The sequence below is a fragment of the Vanellus vanellus genome (genome assembly GCF_965231255.1).
Source record: "Vanellus vanellus genome assembly, chromosome: 3".
NCBI classification, from domain to species: domain Eukaryota; kingdom Metazoa; phylum Chordata; class Aves; order Charadriiformes; family Charadriidae; genus Vanellus; species Vanellus vanellus.
In genome coordinates, this window is record NC_138907.1 from 74,106,583 (window position 1) to 74,124,702 (window position 18,120).

General features: G+C 43.9%; 1 long non-coding RNA gene across 1 annotated transcript; it reads left to right on the top strand.

Moving 5' to 3' along the window:
* The first annotated feature begins 384 nt into the window (after positions 1-384).
* On the top strand, positions 385-2,698 carry LOC309669460. Its single transcript, XR_014268911.1, has 3 exons — positions 385-563; positions 968-1,079; positions 2,622-2,698. It is a non-coding gene; the product is annotated as an uncharacterized lncRNA (long non-coding RNA).
* The last annotated feature ends 15,422 nt before the right edge of the window (positions 2,699-18,120 follow it).

Consider the following 18,120-nt stretch of genomic DNA (forward strand, 5'->3'; position numbering starts at 1 on the left):
GTTAGCTGCTAATTAATCACACATACAGATACTATTTGCTGCGCGTTTGTATATGTGACAACACGTCTACTCCAGTGACACGCTCTGCAGCAGCTGGAAAGTACGGGGTGATTTTTACTCCATGATGTATTTACAGGGGAGCCGCAGCCCGGCTCTGGGCGCAGCATCTGGTGTGTGTCACTCACCCGTCCTACCCAACCCTCACGGGCCGGAGGCATCACCTGTCTCTCCTCTACTGATTGCGGCAGATGAAGAGATCATTATGCAGGGCTGGAAGGGAAATCTAGAGCTGTCATGAGGGAATACATTAACGTGTGTGAGAACACACTGAACGCATTGGATTTAGGGCTTGGTTTTGCCAAATGAAAGCTCATGGAAGTTTTTTTCACGAATAGGCTGAGTTTTGCCCGCAGAGGTAGAGCTAGCAGCTTTCGTGATGCAGGTATTGTGGCACGCTGGCCTCTGAGCTGAATCACTGCGACCCTTTTTTCCCCCCTCGGCACCGAACCACGGGAAGGTGAATCTGGCTTGCTCCGAGATTCATTCACCAAGACGCTCTATGGGTATTTTTGTATCTGTATATAAGACATATAATACATATTTCCTCTGTGCTCAGGACAGAGAAGCAATTTCAGATGAAGCATTCCCTAACAATCACCCCCAACCACAAATTAGGGTTTTTTTTTTCTGTTCGATTTTACTTTCTTTTATTGCTATGATGTGAAAGTAGAAACAGGCTGTGTCGGAGCTCTGTTGAAGTTTCTTAAGCACCAGCCTTATTAATATAGGCAATAAACTCTTGATGTAATTCTGATATGTAGGTCCTCTGCAATATCCAGTCTCAGTGATTGATGGCAGTCATACATTTGCGTACTTTGTTTTGAAAAATAAAGTGTTTTTATGTGAAGGCCTTAATTCCTGCAATTTTTTTTTAATTTTAGAAGTGTCTTTCTTTCCACTTTTGTAGATAATATTTCAGGCAGAGGGAGATAGGTGGCAGAGAAAGACTGCAGCTTGAGGGAGTAAGCGGCTCGATGCAAGGAAACAAGACCATCAGGTTTTCAACAGAGCACAAACAGGTAAGGTATATGCTTTTTTGTCTGTACAGACTTTCATATAATACCAACAATATGAAGCTGGGATGAGGAGAAGAAAGATTGTAATTTACTTCCATGATTAAGTCTGTCTTAAGTGGAAACGTCTATTGCTCAGAATGGGCAATATTATATCATACTGGCGAGGCTCACTGGTTCACTTCTGTTTTATTCAACGTGTATTCGGCTAAGCCTCGAGAAAACGCCACTAGAAAATGTTAACAGAGTATATTTTAAACAAAATAAGCGCAAAATAAAGTAAAAAGAAAATTCATAGCAAAATACTGGAGGTGGAGCCATGGTACAGGGAATTGTGTTCTCATTGCCTGGAGTTGCCCCAAATAACGTAGCTCCTGGGTTGAGTGTAAATAGGTGTGATTTCAGGGGCTGGAAAATATCCTGGCTTTCTGAAACTGAACAGAGGCCACATTTAAATTTTTTATGGCCACCCTTAACAGAGAACTTAGTCCTGATGGTTGCAAAAGCCAACCCCGTCTTTAGAAATGAAGTTGGAAAAACAAACAAGAAAGAGAGAGGAAAAGAGTGAGAAAGGAATGCTGTAAGAAGGTAAGGGGAAGAGAGTAAGAGGGTGCTGCCAGTGCAGGTATGCGCTGTGTGAGGCAGAAGGGGGCAAAAGAAAATGTCATTTGATTTTCATCATAATACCTATTAATAACACCTATTTATTGTAGCCCAGTCCACCAGTATATACACAGTTATATTGTGGTCCAGCTGGAAACTCTGCCTTAATTTCATATTAGCATCTGTGTAGATTTATCCCATTTAATATGGGAGGATAAGAAAATAGTATGCAAATTGTTTGTAATAAATAACAATGCTCCAGACTCTATTGAGGACGCATGTAATCTGTGCCCCATTGCCCCTGCTTGTACACAAAAGTACTAGAATAGGGATGAAATTATGAAATCCCATGCAACAAACCCACCCTCAAAGGGAAATCATAAAGTGCAGACCAGGGATCATGTGCTGGGATCTTCACGCAAGATGGCTGTACATTTTAAAGAAGGATCTTTTCTCATGCTGAGGTAGGCACTTTCCTGAACTGCAAAGTCTTTTACATGTACACATAAATCAGTCAGTGAGCTGACAGAGGAGGCAAGAGCCATTAATTTAGAGAAAGTAAGCCACTTCACGTTTCTCCCATGATTATGCCGCCTTCTTTAAAGAAGGCTTGCATACACAAAAGAACTTCTGGTCTACTGAGTTAAATTGATGGAAATGCTGTCCTAATAAATCAAGTTTTTGAAATGCAGGTCCAGTTTATATATCAAGATAAGAGAATGCAATTTTCAGTTCAGCAAGATATCACAATTAAGGAAAACTTTAAAAATTACCTTTAAGTTTCTGCTGACTTTCTGCATTAGCTGGTAAGGGACAAGCACATGGGGTGACAAATACTTGGAGTTGCTGCGTCACAAGAAATGAATAGGCAGGATCTCGTTTAGGCTCAGAATTTGGCATAACTTTTTGATTAACAGTTTTCAGAAACCGATTTTTAACTCACAGACAGTTCACTGACCACATGGGAGGATGGTTTATTGTGGAGGACAGTATGAAAGCTGAAGAGCTGGCCAGACTCAGAGTGGAATGGGAAGACAGCTCAAAGCTATTTCTGTGTCCCTGACTGTTGAAACAATACAACTGCTGCATTAAATAAACTGGCTTGTGCACCATTAAGGCATTCATTTTTGTTATACTGCCTATTGCTGGTCACAGGGAAAATTTTACCAGTCTGTGTGACTCTTGATCTAGTCTGCTCCTCTACTCCCGACCTGGGAATAGACTGGGACCTGGCTTTACTGGTTTTGCTGTGCAGGGATGCTGCTGCCTCCAGGAGCCCTGGTGCACCATCCCGGGGCAGACTGGTAGCTGCTTGCGAGGCAGCCGCAGCAAGGGCTGAGGGTGCTTTCCAGGGAAGTCAGAAACAGGCAAGAAAAAGCTGTTGGGGAAAGCTTGCCATCAACTCCACGCTCCAGCGGAAGAGTGGGAGCCTCGGGAATCCCTTACGGCTCCTTCCTCTCCCACACGCCCCGTGCTGCGTCCCAGCCTCCTGCACACCCGAGGACAGAGCATGTCTTTCAGTATGCCGTGTCTGTCCAGCCGGCGCGTGCCAAGCCATACTTCAGTCTCTCGCCTTCCAGCACCAGGCAAACTCCACAGTCCTCGCATTCCCGCAGCACGGGACACCCCGCTCCTGCCCCTTCCCGTATGGAGCACAGCTTGCGGCCATGCTCCGGGGGAAACCACACGCAGATGAATGGGTGTTGCGCTCTTTTCCAGGTGAGCATCTTCTCGCGGGGGAGGAGAACCTTCTTTATTCAGCAAAACACACCCAGGTGCCACGCTCCCCTGACCCCCAAGTGCTGTTACACCCTTTGAAGTCAGTTTTGGAGAAGATGTCGTATAACCTCATTGGCCCTATGCTTTCTCTTGCCTTGTAGTCTGCATGTGCAGAATTATGGGTACGCTGCTTCTTTTCTGCTTGCAGCCAGTTTGGGATGTGTATTCTGCTCTTGACTAGATCTTCAGAGGTTGGCTGCCAGTTCTTTTTCACATTACTGTTGGGCACTACCCTGGCACAGTGTCAAAAGTCAGTCGCCCTGTAGAAATAGGGTAGTAGCTGCAGAAATAGGGTAGTAGTGTTTATCAGTTCAGTTTTCTCCAGTTTGCCCAGCCCATGGATCCCCCCCGCACCTCACTGGGAAATGCACATCCTCCCTTCAGCCCCAGCAGCATCCTAAAAGCGACTGCCCCGTGGCACCCTTCTGTAGGCTTCTGTTATTTGAGAAAAGCAAGATGACTCCCGCTCCATGAATTGTATCAGTGTTAATCTCCTAAATCAGTGATGCTGCCTCGCAGCTTTTACGTAGATGAGAGAAAGCTGGCACAAGGGTAAAATGAACTTTCCAAAGGGTATTCAGGGCATCCTGAGGCTGCATGTTTTCATCCAAGTAGTTATACGTGCTTCAGTCAGAACCACGAGAGCACATGCTAAAGTGTTGATTCCACACATACAAGAAACGCTAAGCAGAAAAAAAAATACTCTACCAACCTCATTCACTTAGTGAAAAGGCAATTATTTTTAAGCCAGCACATTTTTTTCTTCAACTGCGTTCCTCTGTACTCACCGTTTATCCTAAAATGTAAGTCGGTTACAAGTTTCTTTATCAACAAAAAAAGTCAATCCTTTTGCTTTTCAGAAAAAAATAAAAATAAAAAATTAATATATATATGAAAACACGCACAAAATATATACAGTGTCTTTCACACTGAAGAGCCCCGAATGCTTTGGAAATTGTAGTTTACATGTCTGCTAGACTGTTCCTACCAAGTTTATCTAGCTGTCTGTCTGTCTATCATTTAATCTACCTACCTACCTACTAGCCTATTACACAAATTTCTCACAATTATCTGCTAAGTAGAGACAATTTGAAAGGGATTTCATGGAAAGGGAAGGCTGATCACCTATTATCTAGAAGTCAAGCCTTCAGATCTAAAAGATATGATGGGGAAAATTCTAAACCAAGGACTGGAAAGAGCACTTTGGCTTACCAGGGTTGGGCAGCCCAAAGGCTAATATGCGGCAGATTCATGGCCAAGATTCACCTCCAAACTCTTTTAGGGATCCATAACATTTCCAGTTTGCTGTTGTCTTTTGTGGAAAGACTTGGCCTCAACCAAAGCTGCTGATTTCCCACGGCTATACTGAGTTCATCTTTTTCTACCTTTTTTTTTTTTTTAATATATTTTCAAAGAGAACTGGAAAATTCCCTGTGTTGAGAACATGAATATCTTTAAAAACCCCAGCACAGGTTAATTAGCATTCAGCTACACAACAAGTGCTACAGCTGATCACCATTGAGTTCTGTTGCAGCTGACAGTTTTGACAGATCTTTCCCTCATGCTGTTGGTTTCTAGTACTGGTCCCTCTGTCATGGGGACAGAACTTCCACCTTATGCCCCCCTCTTCTGCCAGAGTCATCCTTTCCACCCTTTTTGCTGCAGTCAGCTGAAGGCTCAGCCCCTGGAGACCCCAGCGTGGTCCCTTCAGTTTTTGTGGCGAGATCTCTTTTCACGTGTGCCTTCAGCAGGTGCCCCTCACTTCTGCAACCCTGCTTTGGATTGGGACGTTTTCCTAGAAACTTGCACCCTCATCTCAGCCCTGCCAGTACAAGCAGCATTCCCGGCGTGGATGGCCAGCTGGCTGTTACAACCTTCTTTAACACCACGCTATGTAAACCTACTCAGGGCAGGTCTTGTTGATGTGTGAAAAATGCTTCTGACAGCCTGCTCCCACCTGCACTGAGGTTTCCAGCTTCACAGACTTGCTGACCCACTGCGAGCAGCAGTCGGGAAAACAAGAAAATGGTTTGCTGTAGGCAGGGAAAGGAGAAGAAAAGGGGTGGAGGAATGGGTTTGGTTTTCAGAACAGAAGTTTTCAGAAGCACGCTATTGGCACTGTGGGCCAACAGAAAGTGCAGTAAGAACAAGCCTGCAGAAATGCTTGTTATATACACAGCTCCTTCCAAAAGCTGTTTTCTTGATTAATTTATATGTATTGCCCGCTTTCCACTGATCAACTTGCATACAATACAGGGACATTTGGCTTTTCTGGGCAAATGGGGTTTGTGACTGCTCAGAACGCAACACCACTGGTATACCAGCCACTTGGGATGTACTCCCAGATCAACATATTCTGGCACGCCGTCACAAATGGACAGTTTATCATAAAGAAAGCAGTAAAAGTGGTTAAAAAGTGTATGCATGTATGTGTATACAAATATACATACACACACACGTGTGTATATACATTATATATAGATACATAAACACACACATATTCTTTTTCATTCTCTGGCACCCACAGTGTAAGTCTGGAGATGAAAACTGTCTGCAACCAACAAATTGTTCACTAAAAAATTGGAAAAGGGTGCTTTTCTTAAAAAAATGGTAAAAGCTAGTACATTTGATTGAAGAACTGCCTCAACATAAAGCATGTGGCCAGGCCAGTAGATGATGCTTCTCTGAAACCAGAGGATGCCAGAAGCAGGTCCTTCCTGCTCTCCAGAGAAGGACAGAAAATGGTTGTTCCCAGAGAGCCCCTGTAAGGGAACACTTCCTCCCCCCGAGACTGCAGCTGCTCCAGCACCTCATACCAGGGGTTTATAAATGGTGATTGGAGACATTGGCCAAACCTATGGGAAAAACCCCCAAAGCACAGTTCGTGTTCATGTGGCAGTGTTCAGTGGAAGAGTAACAACTGCCCATACTTTGAAGGAAAGCTAGTCTCCGTCTGTTTTCCACAAATCAAATCAAATCAAATCAAATCAAATCAAATGTCCACGCCACAAAAAAAGTGCACTCCCAAACCTTCTGTTAGTTGTCTGTGTTATTTCAAAATCCAGGGCAACTGGGGCTGGGAATATTTACAGCCATCCATGAATATTCTGGACTTTAAAATGTCACTAAACGGTCTTGATAATTTTTTGTTTCTTTTTCCCCAGTTTTTGCTTGCCTCTAGAGCAGGTTGGAAAGTTACAGTTTTTTCCTGGGCCCAATTTTTGAAGAAATAGGAAAATATTGAGCCAACAGGGAAATATTTTGGAAAAAATATTCCATCTCCATTTCACTTCTGAAAACTCTTTCACTGGCCAACCTCACCTGTGCTAGAAGATTACATCTGTTAGTGAGTGAAGTTCTCGGAAACAAGTTCTCAGTGCATATGGCACAACCTTAATCTAAAAATGAACTGTTAATTGAGGCAGGCACAGGGCAGGGATAGGAAAAAACGGGATTCGTTAGGAAAGGGATAATTTAGAATTAACGCAGTGGAAGGTCATCAGGCTATAAAAATAGTTTTTAGCCGCTTCTCCTTTCTACACTTTTCTGGATCTGCCTGTTTGCCTCTGGTTGCGTGTGGCATGAACAGACTCCCTGACTCAAAATAGGGCAGTGGGCATGGCACAGGGTGGCCCTCGGGGGACTGTTCCTCTGGCTAAGCCTGCTGGAGAGATTATATTCGGATTGTAACCTCTCATGGGTTTTGGTAGCAATCTCGATTTGATCTCAAGTGCTCCTCATGGTGGGAAAATCATCAGCTCGAAAGAATAACTACATTTTTGCAAACCTCCCAGGTCCAAAGGAGGCTTCAGTTGGGTAAAGGATCTGTTCCAATCATCTAGCACGGCAGCTCCAAATACTCGCTCGTCAACTGGGTGCTGTGGAATATGATCCCGTTAGATTTGCATGTGCAGTGGAGATGGACATTTTGAGGACGGATGGGGAGCACACTGTATGGGCCATAATCAGGCCTTGTTGAACGCTCTAAAAAAACTGAGGTTGAGAGGATTTCTGTTTTATTACTAGTTTGGGAGGTGTTGAGAACGAAACACCCTTGACTCTTTGCTCCGCTTTCGCCACTGGGGCAAAATCCAGAGCAAAGAGCAAAAAATTCATCTAGAATTAATTTAATCCTAGATACCACCCAGTGGTTTATAAACTTCTGGCTGGAGCAGCCTGAATGCAGACACAGAGCGGAAAGCAGTCCCGGAGCCCTGGGCTTACCCCCAGTGAGCAGAGTCTCATCCACTGACTCCCAAAAGGCTTTTTCAGAAAGAAATGCTTGAAGTAAGATACAGAAATAGGGATCTCTGTAAAATGTACTTTTAAAGGCGGTCTTGTATACATTGGTTTCATGTTATATAATGGCATGTCAGACACGCTCTGCCCCCATCCGAGGGCTGAGCCCTCTTCGCTCGGTGCAGGACGGAGCACGCACAGTCCCGGGCTGGTAACAACTCCGTGCTTCGCATGGACGACATATTTTGGAAGACATTAAGAGACTGGGTTCAAAACAAATAGAGAGAAAATAAGAAAGACGTAACGTGTAAAAGAGTATTTCACGCACGTCCAAATTATGCCCTGGACGAAATATTCTTGTGAGAACGACAGCAGAGCGCAGGGAGAAAGGAAAGTGCAGTTTGGTGGGGTGGACAAAGAGCCAGCTCAGGCGAGCCCGGCCGAACAGCGGTTACTGGGCTGTAAAAAATGGACACGGCAAATGTACTGCGTTTGCTAAAGGCTCCGTGAAACTCCAGGGAAAACAGCGCGTTCGCAGAGTGGCTCTGCCGACAGCGAGAAAGTTTCATTATTATTAGTCATATGCTGAGGATGTCAAGGAATTTTAAGGCCGCACTCTTTGCATTTTTAGAGGTTATTAATGAAATAGCATAGCAAGGTGAATTACATTAAAATATTTTTCTAACCATTCCAGAAATCTTGGTCCAAGTTGGCATAGGGGGGCTGGCAAGTGGTGAACTTTTGACCGAAGCTCGGATTGCCGGGAGACACATCCTCCTTGTTAGTTTCGGGTGACAGTTCACTGTACTAGAGGGATCCACTTGTGTGTAAAGAGGCGAGTGGGGGAGGAAGATTTAGCGCTGCATTTTCACAGGGGCAAGAAATTCCATCCAGCTCAAATGTGTTTTGGCCCGCTGCCCGGCTCCTTGTCAAACACATGACCATCACTCAGCTTCCTATTTCTGGCCTGAATCTGGATCCTGGGGATACACGAGCCCCATTAGTGGTTAAAATTAGGCAGCCGAGCTGTGACAACACGTGCTGACTCTCCAACAGAGGGTAGACATATTTAAAAACCAAAAAAGAGCTAGACGCACCAAGATTTAATGTCAGCGCCATGTGTAAGTCATCAGTTTGAGCTCCTATAATTCGGATAGTTGCTGATCTACTTCATGGAGAGGACTTAGCGGGATTTTCTGGCTTCCTTCTGACCAAAGACTTCCTATAATGATTGCTAAAGATAAGATTATGCCATTAGTTTTTTCATGGTAGAAATCCATAGCCCTGGCTTCTCACCCTGTCATGATCTAGTCGTATGACAAATGACTTCTCCTGACCTGAGAATGACAAACCAGGACTTCTGGTTTCCACAGGGCTGTACTTTAATTGGGAAAGTTTATTTACAATTGAAGCAGCAGCAGACTACTTGGTTAGCAAGTAGACATTTTGGGTTGCTCGGTAATCAGAAGTTTCCACCTGCCAAAAACAAGTCAGTCAAAACGTTTCTGTATGTATAGGGGACTTTCTTGGATGCAGCACTCTGCATCACAGCTATTACACTTGTTTCTGCTCCTATCAGACCTACCTCCATCTGCTTGGCTGGTGACACCAAGGTCTGGCAATGCCCCATACAGCTCTCCGGGCTTTATCGTACTGCCCCATAGCCTGCGATGCCCTCCTTGAATCCATTCATGAAAGACCATTACCTGTACTTGAAATTCCTTCCTAAGTCTTTTCTGCGTGTTGAGATATACCCAAGAAATCAGCCAGGGAATGTCAGGTTGGGTGAGCAGGCTACTGTAGTGGTTAACATTTTATTCAATTATAGGGAGCTTAAGAAGTGAACGTGCATTTCCACATAGGCACCGCACCCTTCCTCATCACCACTAGCATCTGTGTTGCTCACTAATGACTGAACAGAGGAGTCTGATGGCAATGTCCCATAAACTGATCCTTTCTGCTGTGTAATAAGTCCCTGTATTGCACAACCACCCACCCAAGTCAGTCTTTTAAACCTTTTAACAAGTGAATTTAGTACAAACTCCTCTCCTCTCCTCTCCTCTCCTCTCCTCTCCTCTCCTCTCCTCTCCTCTCCTCTCCTCTCCTCTCCTCTCCTCTCCTCTCCTCTCCTCTCCTCTCCTCGCCTCGCCTCGCCTCGCCTCGCCTCACCTCTCCTCACCTCTCCTCTCCTCTTTTAATTTCCTTTTTGCTAATTAATGTTTGCACAATATTGACTGTGAAGGGGGTATATTAAATGACATGCCCTACGCTTCCCAAGGCAGTCCTCAGTACTGCTGCCTTTTTCCAGGCTCCTGAAAAGCCCTGGCCTCCTCTGAAACACCAGAAAGACTCAATGGGAAGCAGAACTGAGATTCTATAACCCCCCCCAAATCCCCGTATTTAGAGGATCGTCTCTGCTGAAGCATTCTCCCTAAAGAAAAGACTACAAGCATGTGTAAGGTCTTATCACTCTCAGATGATCCGAGAGCTGCATAATGGTCTCTGCCAGTTGTGCTGGTGAGGAGGAGCACATCTGGCTGGAACTGCCTTCCTGGACACAGATGCTGGGCACAGCAGCCTGGGCTGGTATGAAATATCCCCCTGCAAGGACAAGGGCCCCCTCACACAGCACAGAAGGCTCTCTGGGATACTGAGGAGAAGGGGATGGGAAATGCCCCATGAGATCTCGGCTGCTTGCATAAAAGAATAACTAATTTTTAGGGGAACTAACCTCTAAGCTGCTAAAAATGTTTGTATGTTAAAAATAAGATTTAAGATTTACCCTGAGAAAAATGTGATAGGTAACGCAGGCTGGAGTAACATATTCATTGTAGAAAAGTCTGCTAAGGAGACAGCCTGAGATATGTTGCTCTAACAGAATTCTCCAAGAGGTCTTCAGTTAAAGCACAAAGCAAGATACTTGAAGTTAATAAGAAATACACTTACTAAACAAGAGAGCAGTAAGAAATGTGCCTGCTGTGCTTTTGCAAATGTCTGCTGCTATTAACAGTCTAGTATTTTAAATGCTTCCAGTCTAATGAAAGCTTTGAAGCCAAAGGAAATACATCTGATACTCGTGGGCTGATTACTCTTTGTGGGTATAAGCCATGCAGCAGCGGCAGAGAAACTCCAGGCGCCAACTCAGGTGTGACAATGTGTGCTACCCTTTGGATAGGAGGGTGCCGGGGCAGATCCATGTCAGACACCTTGGTAGAGCGTTCCCAGCCCTACCTTGGGCTCAGGGCGCAGTGAGGTGCAGCTGCCCCGGTGCTGGCTGGGAGCTGACTCCAGGTTAATCAGTACGGTGCAGGCAGAAAATGGCATATGGGGTTGTTGACTGGACAGAAAATAACTAAAAAAAACCCCAACATTAGATCTTCAGTGCTCTTCGCCCTCAGTCAGCAGGGTCTTACCTGAATTTTTTGCTGTGCTCAGGCGGCCGCTGTGCCTGACCCACAATATGCCAGTGAATTCCCCGTGCTCGCAGGGTGCCAGCAGCTGCCACTCAAGAGAGAAGATCAAGAAAATTCCGGGCAAGGCAGAGCTGACCTGTCCAACTGGCAAGGGGGCTGTCACCAAGGGGAGCAGGGTTAGAGGAGCCGCCGGAGTTAAACCTGGTTGGTGATTATACATACATCCTCACTCGTGAGACGTTAACTCTGAGATTTAAATCTTTTGCTTGATATGTTTCAGCCAAGTTGCATGAAATGTTTTAATAGCAGACTCTAGAGTTTCAAAAAGTGTGTAAAAATCCATCGTTAATAGCAACACCTTTATTTAAAAGAAGAAGGGTCTGCATCTTTTAGTGTGCTCTTCTCCGAGTCCATTAAAACACACATTATGGCTTCTGTTCTCTGAATGTTTGACTCCCTTTGCAAGAAAAGTGATGTGCTTGCTCATTAACATAAATTTAAATGTTGACCTTCCAAGCATCACTCAATGATTTCTGATTGTTTGGAACAATAAGCTATTACAAGAGGTGCTACAGATTCCTCTCCTGGAAAAGTAGCTTAAGATTTTGAATTGTTCATTAAATCATTGCTTTAACAGCTTTCTCAAAATAGTCTTCCCTAGCTCTGTTTTTTACACAGAAGCACACTTTCTACTTAATGTCGTCACTGCTGTCATTCTGCTCAATCAAAGAGAAACAGCAGTATTCAAGAATTGGTTCGTATGTGCTCTTCTATAAACATGATGAAGGAGAGATAACGTTTGTTTGGCTTAAGACTATGGAAAAGCAAGGACGCAGAGAGGTCACGAGTATCTGGGGAAGACCAGAAGATTGATTCCTCCTTAAATATCCAAGCATTTACATTACTTGTTTGAGTTGAGCTGCTAAATATTTTCGAATGCATAAGGTTTAATTGAATAGAAGGGCTTTCTGTTCAATTTTTTCTGAATCTATTCTTGTTGCTCTTGGGTCTCACCTTCCCCGCTTGCTATTGCCTGTTGACCTGAGGAGTGTTGGCCCAGCTTCTCTTTCCTGCCGCCTCTGAGTTGCTTACCGCTTCCTTTTGACAACGCACTTTCTATAGCAAGAGTATACAGAGCAGCCTGACTCCACTGTCATGGAATCAAGCAGAATGCTGATTGTGGCTTTCCGAAAAAGTTTAAAAACGTTTATCAATGTAGACGGCCAAATTGTCATTAAGGAGCTCTTATGCAGACATGAAGAGCCTGTGGTCTGAGCCTGGACACACACAGCTATTCATCTCAGTCTCCACAGTAGTAACAAATGTCATCTATATACAGAAGCTACTCACATATCTCTTTTGGCTGACATTATTGATGCCTGTTTTTCTGGTTACATGTATTGACTAATTGCAACTGCCAATGTTTTAAGAGTCAGATCAAATAATAAAAGCTGATGGTGGCTAAGTGACACTCTGAACTCCCATGGCCCTTGGAAATATGGAGGAATTATTTCCATTGGTTTGATAAAACAGTGTATTAGACTTATCACAGAGCCAATATTCCAAAAATGTGCTTGTTCTCTACATGTCTTCCTGTAAACATGTCATTAACAGCACCCTTCCCTGAAAACAACCCTTCCCTGCATCCTTCCTAACAAAAGGATCTGGTGGAATGGAGGAAAGAAACGCAAGAAGTTTAATATGGCATCTTGCAGACTGCTATGAATTATTATCACAGTTCAATTCCTGCCTAAATCTCATGCAGGCTGGATCTCCTTAATCCACCCTTGACCTTGCCCGCTTGGTGACGAACTGTTCCCAAGAGGTGGCCAGTTCAGGTTGACCAAAGGACCTTCCCCTCCATGGTCAGAACTGTTGTGAACCTTTCTGGTTCTTTTTCCACTACGCCTACCCAAAAATTTTATGTCACTGCTCTAGTTCTTGAGCTCTTCCAAAACCAACTTCAGAGATAGATAGCTAGAAAGTATTTCCAAACTGATGAAGAAAATGGACTCAGCAGCCTTCCCCTTCAAAACATTTATTTTGGAAAACAAGTACCAGCCTGTTGGGTGAGAGGTGTGGGTTATCCATGAGCTTACCAGGGTAATGCAGGCTTTTTGAAGGAATATTAGAGCAATGTGTCTTTGATACTAGAGAGCAGGTAAGGATGAATGAAGGAAGAACACGTTCCGAATTCTGGTGAGCAGGGAGGCTCTGGAGGTCATTAGGTCCTTGGCTGCGTTTTGTCTTAGGGGAGACTTTATTTCTTCACCCCTTTTCCCTTAGACTACCCACACATGCCTACATACCTACATACACTACATTTTACATAAGCTTTGCTTTTTGATTCATTTTCCTCTGTTATAGAAGCCATCCAAGTCAATATTATGCCCGCATTAGCTTCCTATTCTACAATTTCAGTAATAGTCCCCGTGGCTTTACTTGTTTGTTGCTTACAAGACCTAAATGTGCCTCAAAAGGACATTGTAACAATCATATCATTCAAACTATGTCTCTTGCCCTAAATGTCCAGGCCATACAGGCATCTTGTTCAACCTCATGTAACTGCTTTTCAAGACCGACTGTAAGTGCTTACCAATTTTGCTGACACAGGCATAATTAATTAGCACTCACCTGACCCGGTGTAGAACACACTTTCATTCACTTGAAATTTAGCAACTTGTTATCCAACACCTTGCTTGTGTCCTCCTAGGCATCCTGTCTATTCTAAGCATCCTGTATTACTAAGACCATGTGCACGTCATGTTCATATGGTCCTGACTTCTAACATTTTCCCTGTCAGCCCCATGTGGCATCCCCATTCTTCCCCCCTCCTCTCTACTGCTTGCTTACCCTCAACATGACTTCTGAGTCACTGCACATGATCTTCTTATTTCCAGCCCATTGCCGCAACACGGTGTATCTGATGAGATGTTTGGGAGGCAGTATTTTGAGTCACCCTTGTCTTTCCATTCCCCAGACTACGATGAGTACGAGGCAGTTGCGTGTCAGGTAGACACTGAAACGGGTCCACTGACACTGTGATGTGCCTGTCCTTGCCTCCACATCACTTATCAGAAGTGATCCACAGGACTGCATTCAGTGAAAGGCAAAAGTTTGGTCTCTGCTTATCAATACAGACCTTTTGTTAGCAGAAAAAAGGGACGGTGTGGTCTTTTTCTCTTTCTGAATACACTGCAGCTAGCAGTAGCTCATCAGTATTGCTTGTAAATTTTGGAGTAGTAAAGATGGAGAGACTTTATCCACTTGTTAATCTCTGTCCACCTTTTCTCTTGCCACAACACTGGCAGCAATTGGGTGGCTCTTCCAGAAGGTTGAGTGGGGCAGGAAATAGGAGAATACAGGAGACATGGCTGATGGGGAGAGGCAGTGTGTCTTCCCACAGCTGTTTCGGGAGCTCTTCTTGGTTCACTCTGGCTATACCTTGAGGCAGTACTCTCCTTTCTAGCCTGCAGTCCAGGGAGCACATCCTTTCTTCCCACCTGAACCTGCAAAGTAGAGGGGCTCCATCTCCCCATTCACAGTGGGTTTGTCTGTTCCTAAGACACAAAGTCTTGATCTGGTGCTTAACCTCCACACATTGCCACCGAGGTGTTACCACCACCATTCAACCCTGGGATATAGCCTCATCTTCAAATTTGAGGCTCTTTCTGGAAAAACATTCTTTCCTCATCTGTCTGGTAAATGAAATAATTAAAATCACAAGTATTTTTTTTTATTTACCCTGCTCTTTCATTAGGCCTCCTGTAGGCTCTTCACAGCACCAAGGCTTACTGCCAAGGAGAGGAACTGCAGTCCAAGTTTGCACACATAACTCCAGGCTTACTTTAACAACACCTTTGTTTTTCAAACATACACTCTAAGCTGGCAGATGTTATTTAGTTACCCTTCATCAAGCACCTGACTCAGGCTTGCAGCCTGGAAAAAGTAACCTCATGTTAGGCTTTGTGGATCGCCTAAGAACCTGATATTCCTAAACTCTGTCTGCAACCGTCCTAGCGAGATCTCATGGTGGTGACATATACTTATTGCCACATAAAGAGGGGACACAGAGCAAGAATTGAACATGGCCAAGGTGGCCGTGCTTCTGGGATACAAAAGATAAGCTAAGGAATGGCACAGTATCTGTCCTCCCAGGGAGATTACAGGGGACTCTTCCCTCCCATTCATCATGACATAACTTTCCTGTGGGGATTATAGCATTTGTTGACAAGGAAATGCAATAGTAGGAAATTATCTGATGCATTTTGATATGTCTAAGTGATATTGAGCAGGTGGAAACATGAACAAGATCTTTCATCTCCAAAAACAAAAGTCCCGTGCTTGTTTTCTATTGACACCACTTCATTATTTATATTCCTCAAGGACAAGAAGTAGAAATGTTACATCTAGGCCAGGGCTGAGAAAGCCAAGTCATCCAGTTGGGAAAAGGACAGAGTACTTGATGAGTTAAAAAGGGGAATATGGGTAATGTGTTAGGGAAACTTTTGAGACAAATAAGAAAGGAGAGGAACGGAGATCATGAGGCAAATATATGAGGAGAGGAAGGTGGATATTTCTGTTTCATCCTGGTAAAGGCAAAGATGATGACCCTCAGTGAGTTTAAGGAATGTGGAAGCTGCCTGTGTAATTAATATAAGACATGAAATTGCACCTATGAGTTAATTCAAAGTTCCTACATGAGGGATTGCAGCATGGCACCTGCCTTACTCAGCATGTCCACTACCAAGTGTAAATATTAGAGTGCACTTATGTTTTTACACACTTCCCAGCAATCTTTTTTGTTTTCAGCCTCTGATCAAAGTTAGGACAGGGTGCAGAATACACAAACAGATGTTTCCAGGCATGGAAGTGAACGGCTCTGGGACCTTGTTTTGGTTGCAGCAAATTCAATAGTGGTGTCTACAGTAGGCTTTGCAACCGAGCTGTGTGTTTATTGTTCATGGCATTGAGCGCTGACATATCAGTGAAGCCCGGACAAGGTAAGGCCACCATTTTGTTAAGCAGCTATGTTGGCATACAATGATTTAAACCTTTCCCTGTTTAACTTGGTGACAGACATTGTCACTGTGTACCATCACACTTTGTAAATCCCAAAGATAAAATTCACTCCCATTCTAATCTGTATGAACATGAAGCAGAAGTGAGGTCTGCTGGAAATGGTGTAACTGAGCTACAACTTCTTCTCAAAGAATTAGGAAGAATACAAAACCATTCGGGTAAATGTAGAAAACTTGCCAATGACCGCTTTATGATAGGAAGAGTAACACATCTTGGAAATTCCTGAAATCCTGCTGCTACATCCATTGCTCAGCTTCTGTTTTCATAAATCCAGAGCTCACCCATTGCAGATTATCACAAAGCGGTCTCCTCTGATATGTGGATTAATGTCACAAAGCTGGGTGCTGGCAACCTCAGTACTACAACATAGCAAGCTCAGTTATTTCAGGTCCATTTTCCAGGCATATCATGTAAATTCTTTTAATACTTTATATTCAGACATGCAGCTTCATCTTGTCTTAAAACTTTAACATTGTAACTTTTCATTGAATTGTGCTTGAAGATGAGTTTGATTAGGAATACAAAATTAACCTGTTTGAGCATGTGAAATAGCGGGCTTCTCCATAAGGAATGACATCACTGACTTGGTGATACAGTGCTATGATGGCGAAAATACCCCACTTCACAGCAGTAGGAAAAGGCCTTTCCACTCCACAAGGTGCGGTGTCAGCTGTCTTCCCGCAAGCAATCTGTAGCTATGTTTCCAATACTCACTAGTGTTGGTGTCTGATGCAAAACCATCATGGAAAAAGCTAACATCAAGCAGTGGGTAGACCTGATAGTAGGGAAACAGCCTGTATCACTTCTCCAGAGTGAGATACAGGAATGGCAAGAATCCCCCATGACTGATGGTCTGTTTACTTCTGTCTCAGAATTCCCATTAATGTCCTCGGGAATGTGCAAGATCTCAGATATTTCTTCACATCAAGTGGCCACAGTTGAATACTGTCTGTAGACTTGGGACAGCGACAGATTTTCACATGTAGACAAACAGTTCCACTCCGAGTCACACTGGAGCATTAGCTCTTCAGGTTGTCAGTCTAATTCTCCAGTTTTTAAATCTTGTCCAACCCTGGAAATATTCTCTTACGATATAAAAGGTGGTGGAAATGAAAACCGTCTAATCTTGCATCTAATTAACGCAATATTACAAACATACCAGTATTTGCAAGCAAATATGCCTGGCATGAATTCTTCATTCCTAATAGCAAACCGTCTTGGGATGTGCGCAATGTAGAACTTTGCCTATAATTACAAGCATATAGGCTGAAACTACATAACCAGAGATTACAGCCCTGCTTCTCCAGAGGACAGGGTATTAGCTTTCTCTCTGCAGACTCTGACTGCATGGCCCAGTGTCACGTCACTATTATTCACCCTGTTGAAGTTCATCGTGTTTTAAACACATAAAACCCTAATCATATCTTTACACGAGCACGAGCATAGACTCAGCCACAGTTTGCCTGGCACTGCTCGCGTAAGGAGACGCATGTCCTCGTGCTTCCAACGCGCACCCAATATACTACGGGTGTGTGCTTCACTGTGAAAGTGAAACTAGATAGAATGCTGTTTAAAGAATAAAGTAAGGTGACATCACTCTGTTCGCCTACTAAATTAGAAGTTTACTCATTGCCCCTTCAGGTCTCAGCTGACTCGATTTGGATGTTAACCAGCAAGTAAACAAGCCCTATTAACAACACTCTTCAACACTACTTCTAGCAAGATGCCAATATGCTTATAGCTAAACAGTATTTCAGACCATCAGCACCCAGTCACTAATTTAAAAACTGACCTTTTGCATTCGCCACGTGAATGAGCCCGGTAAGTCAAAGGACAAGTTAAAATCTTATAAAAAAGAAGAAAGACAGCTGCCAAGGCTGCGATCGGATCAACTTCAGAGTAAGTCTGCAGGACAGAGTGGCATTTGCAAA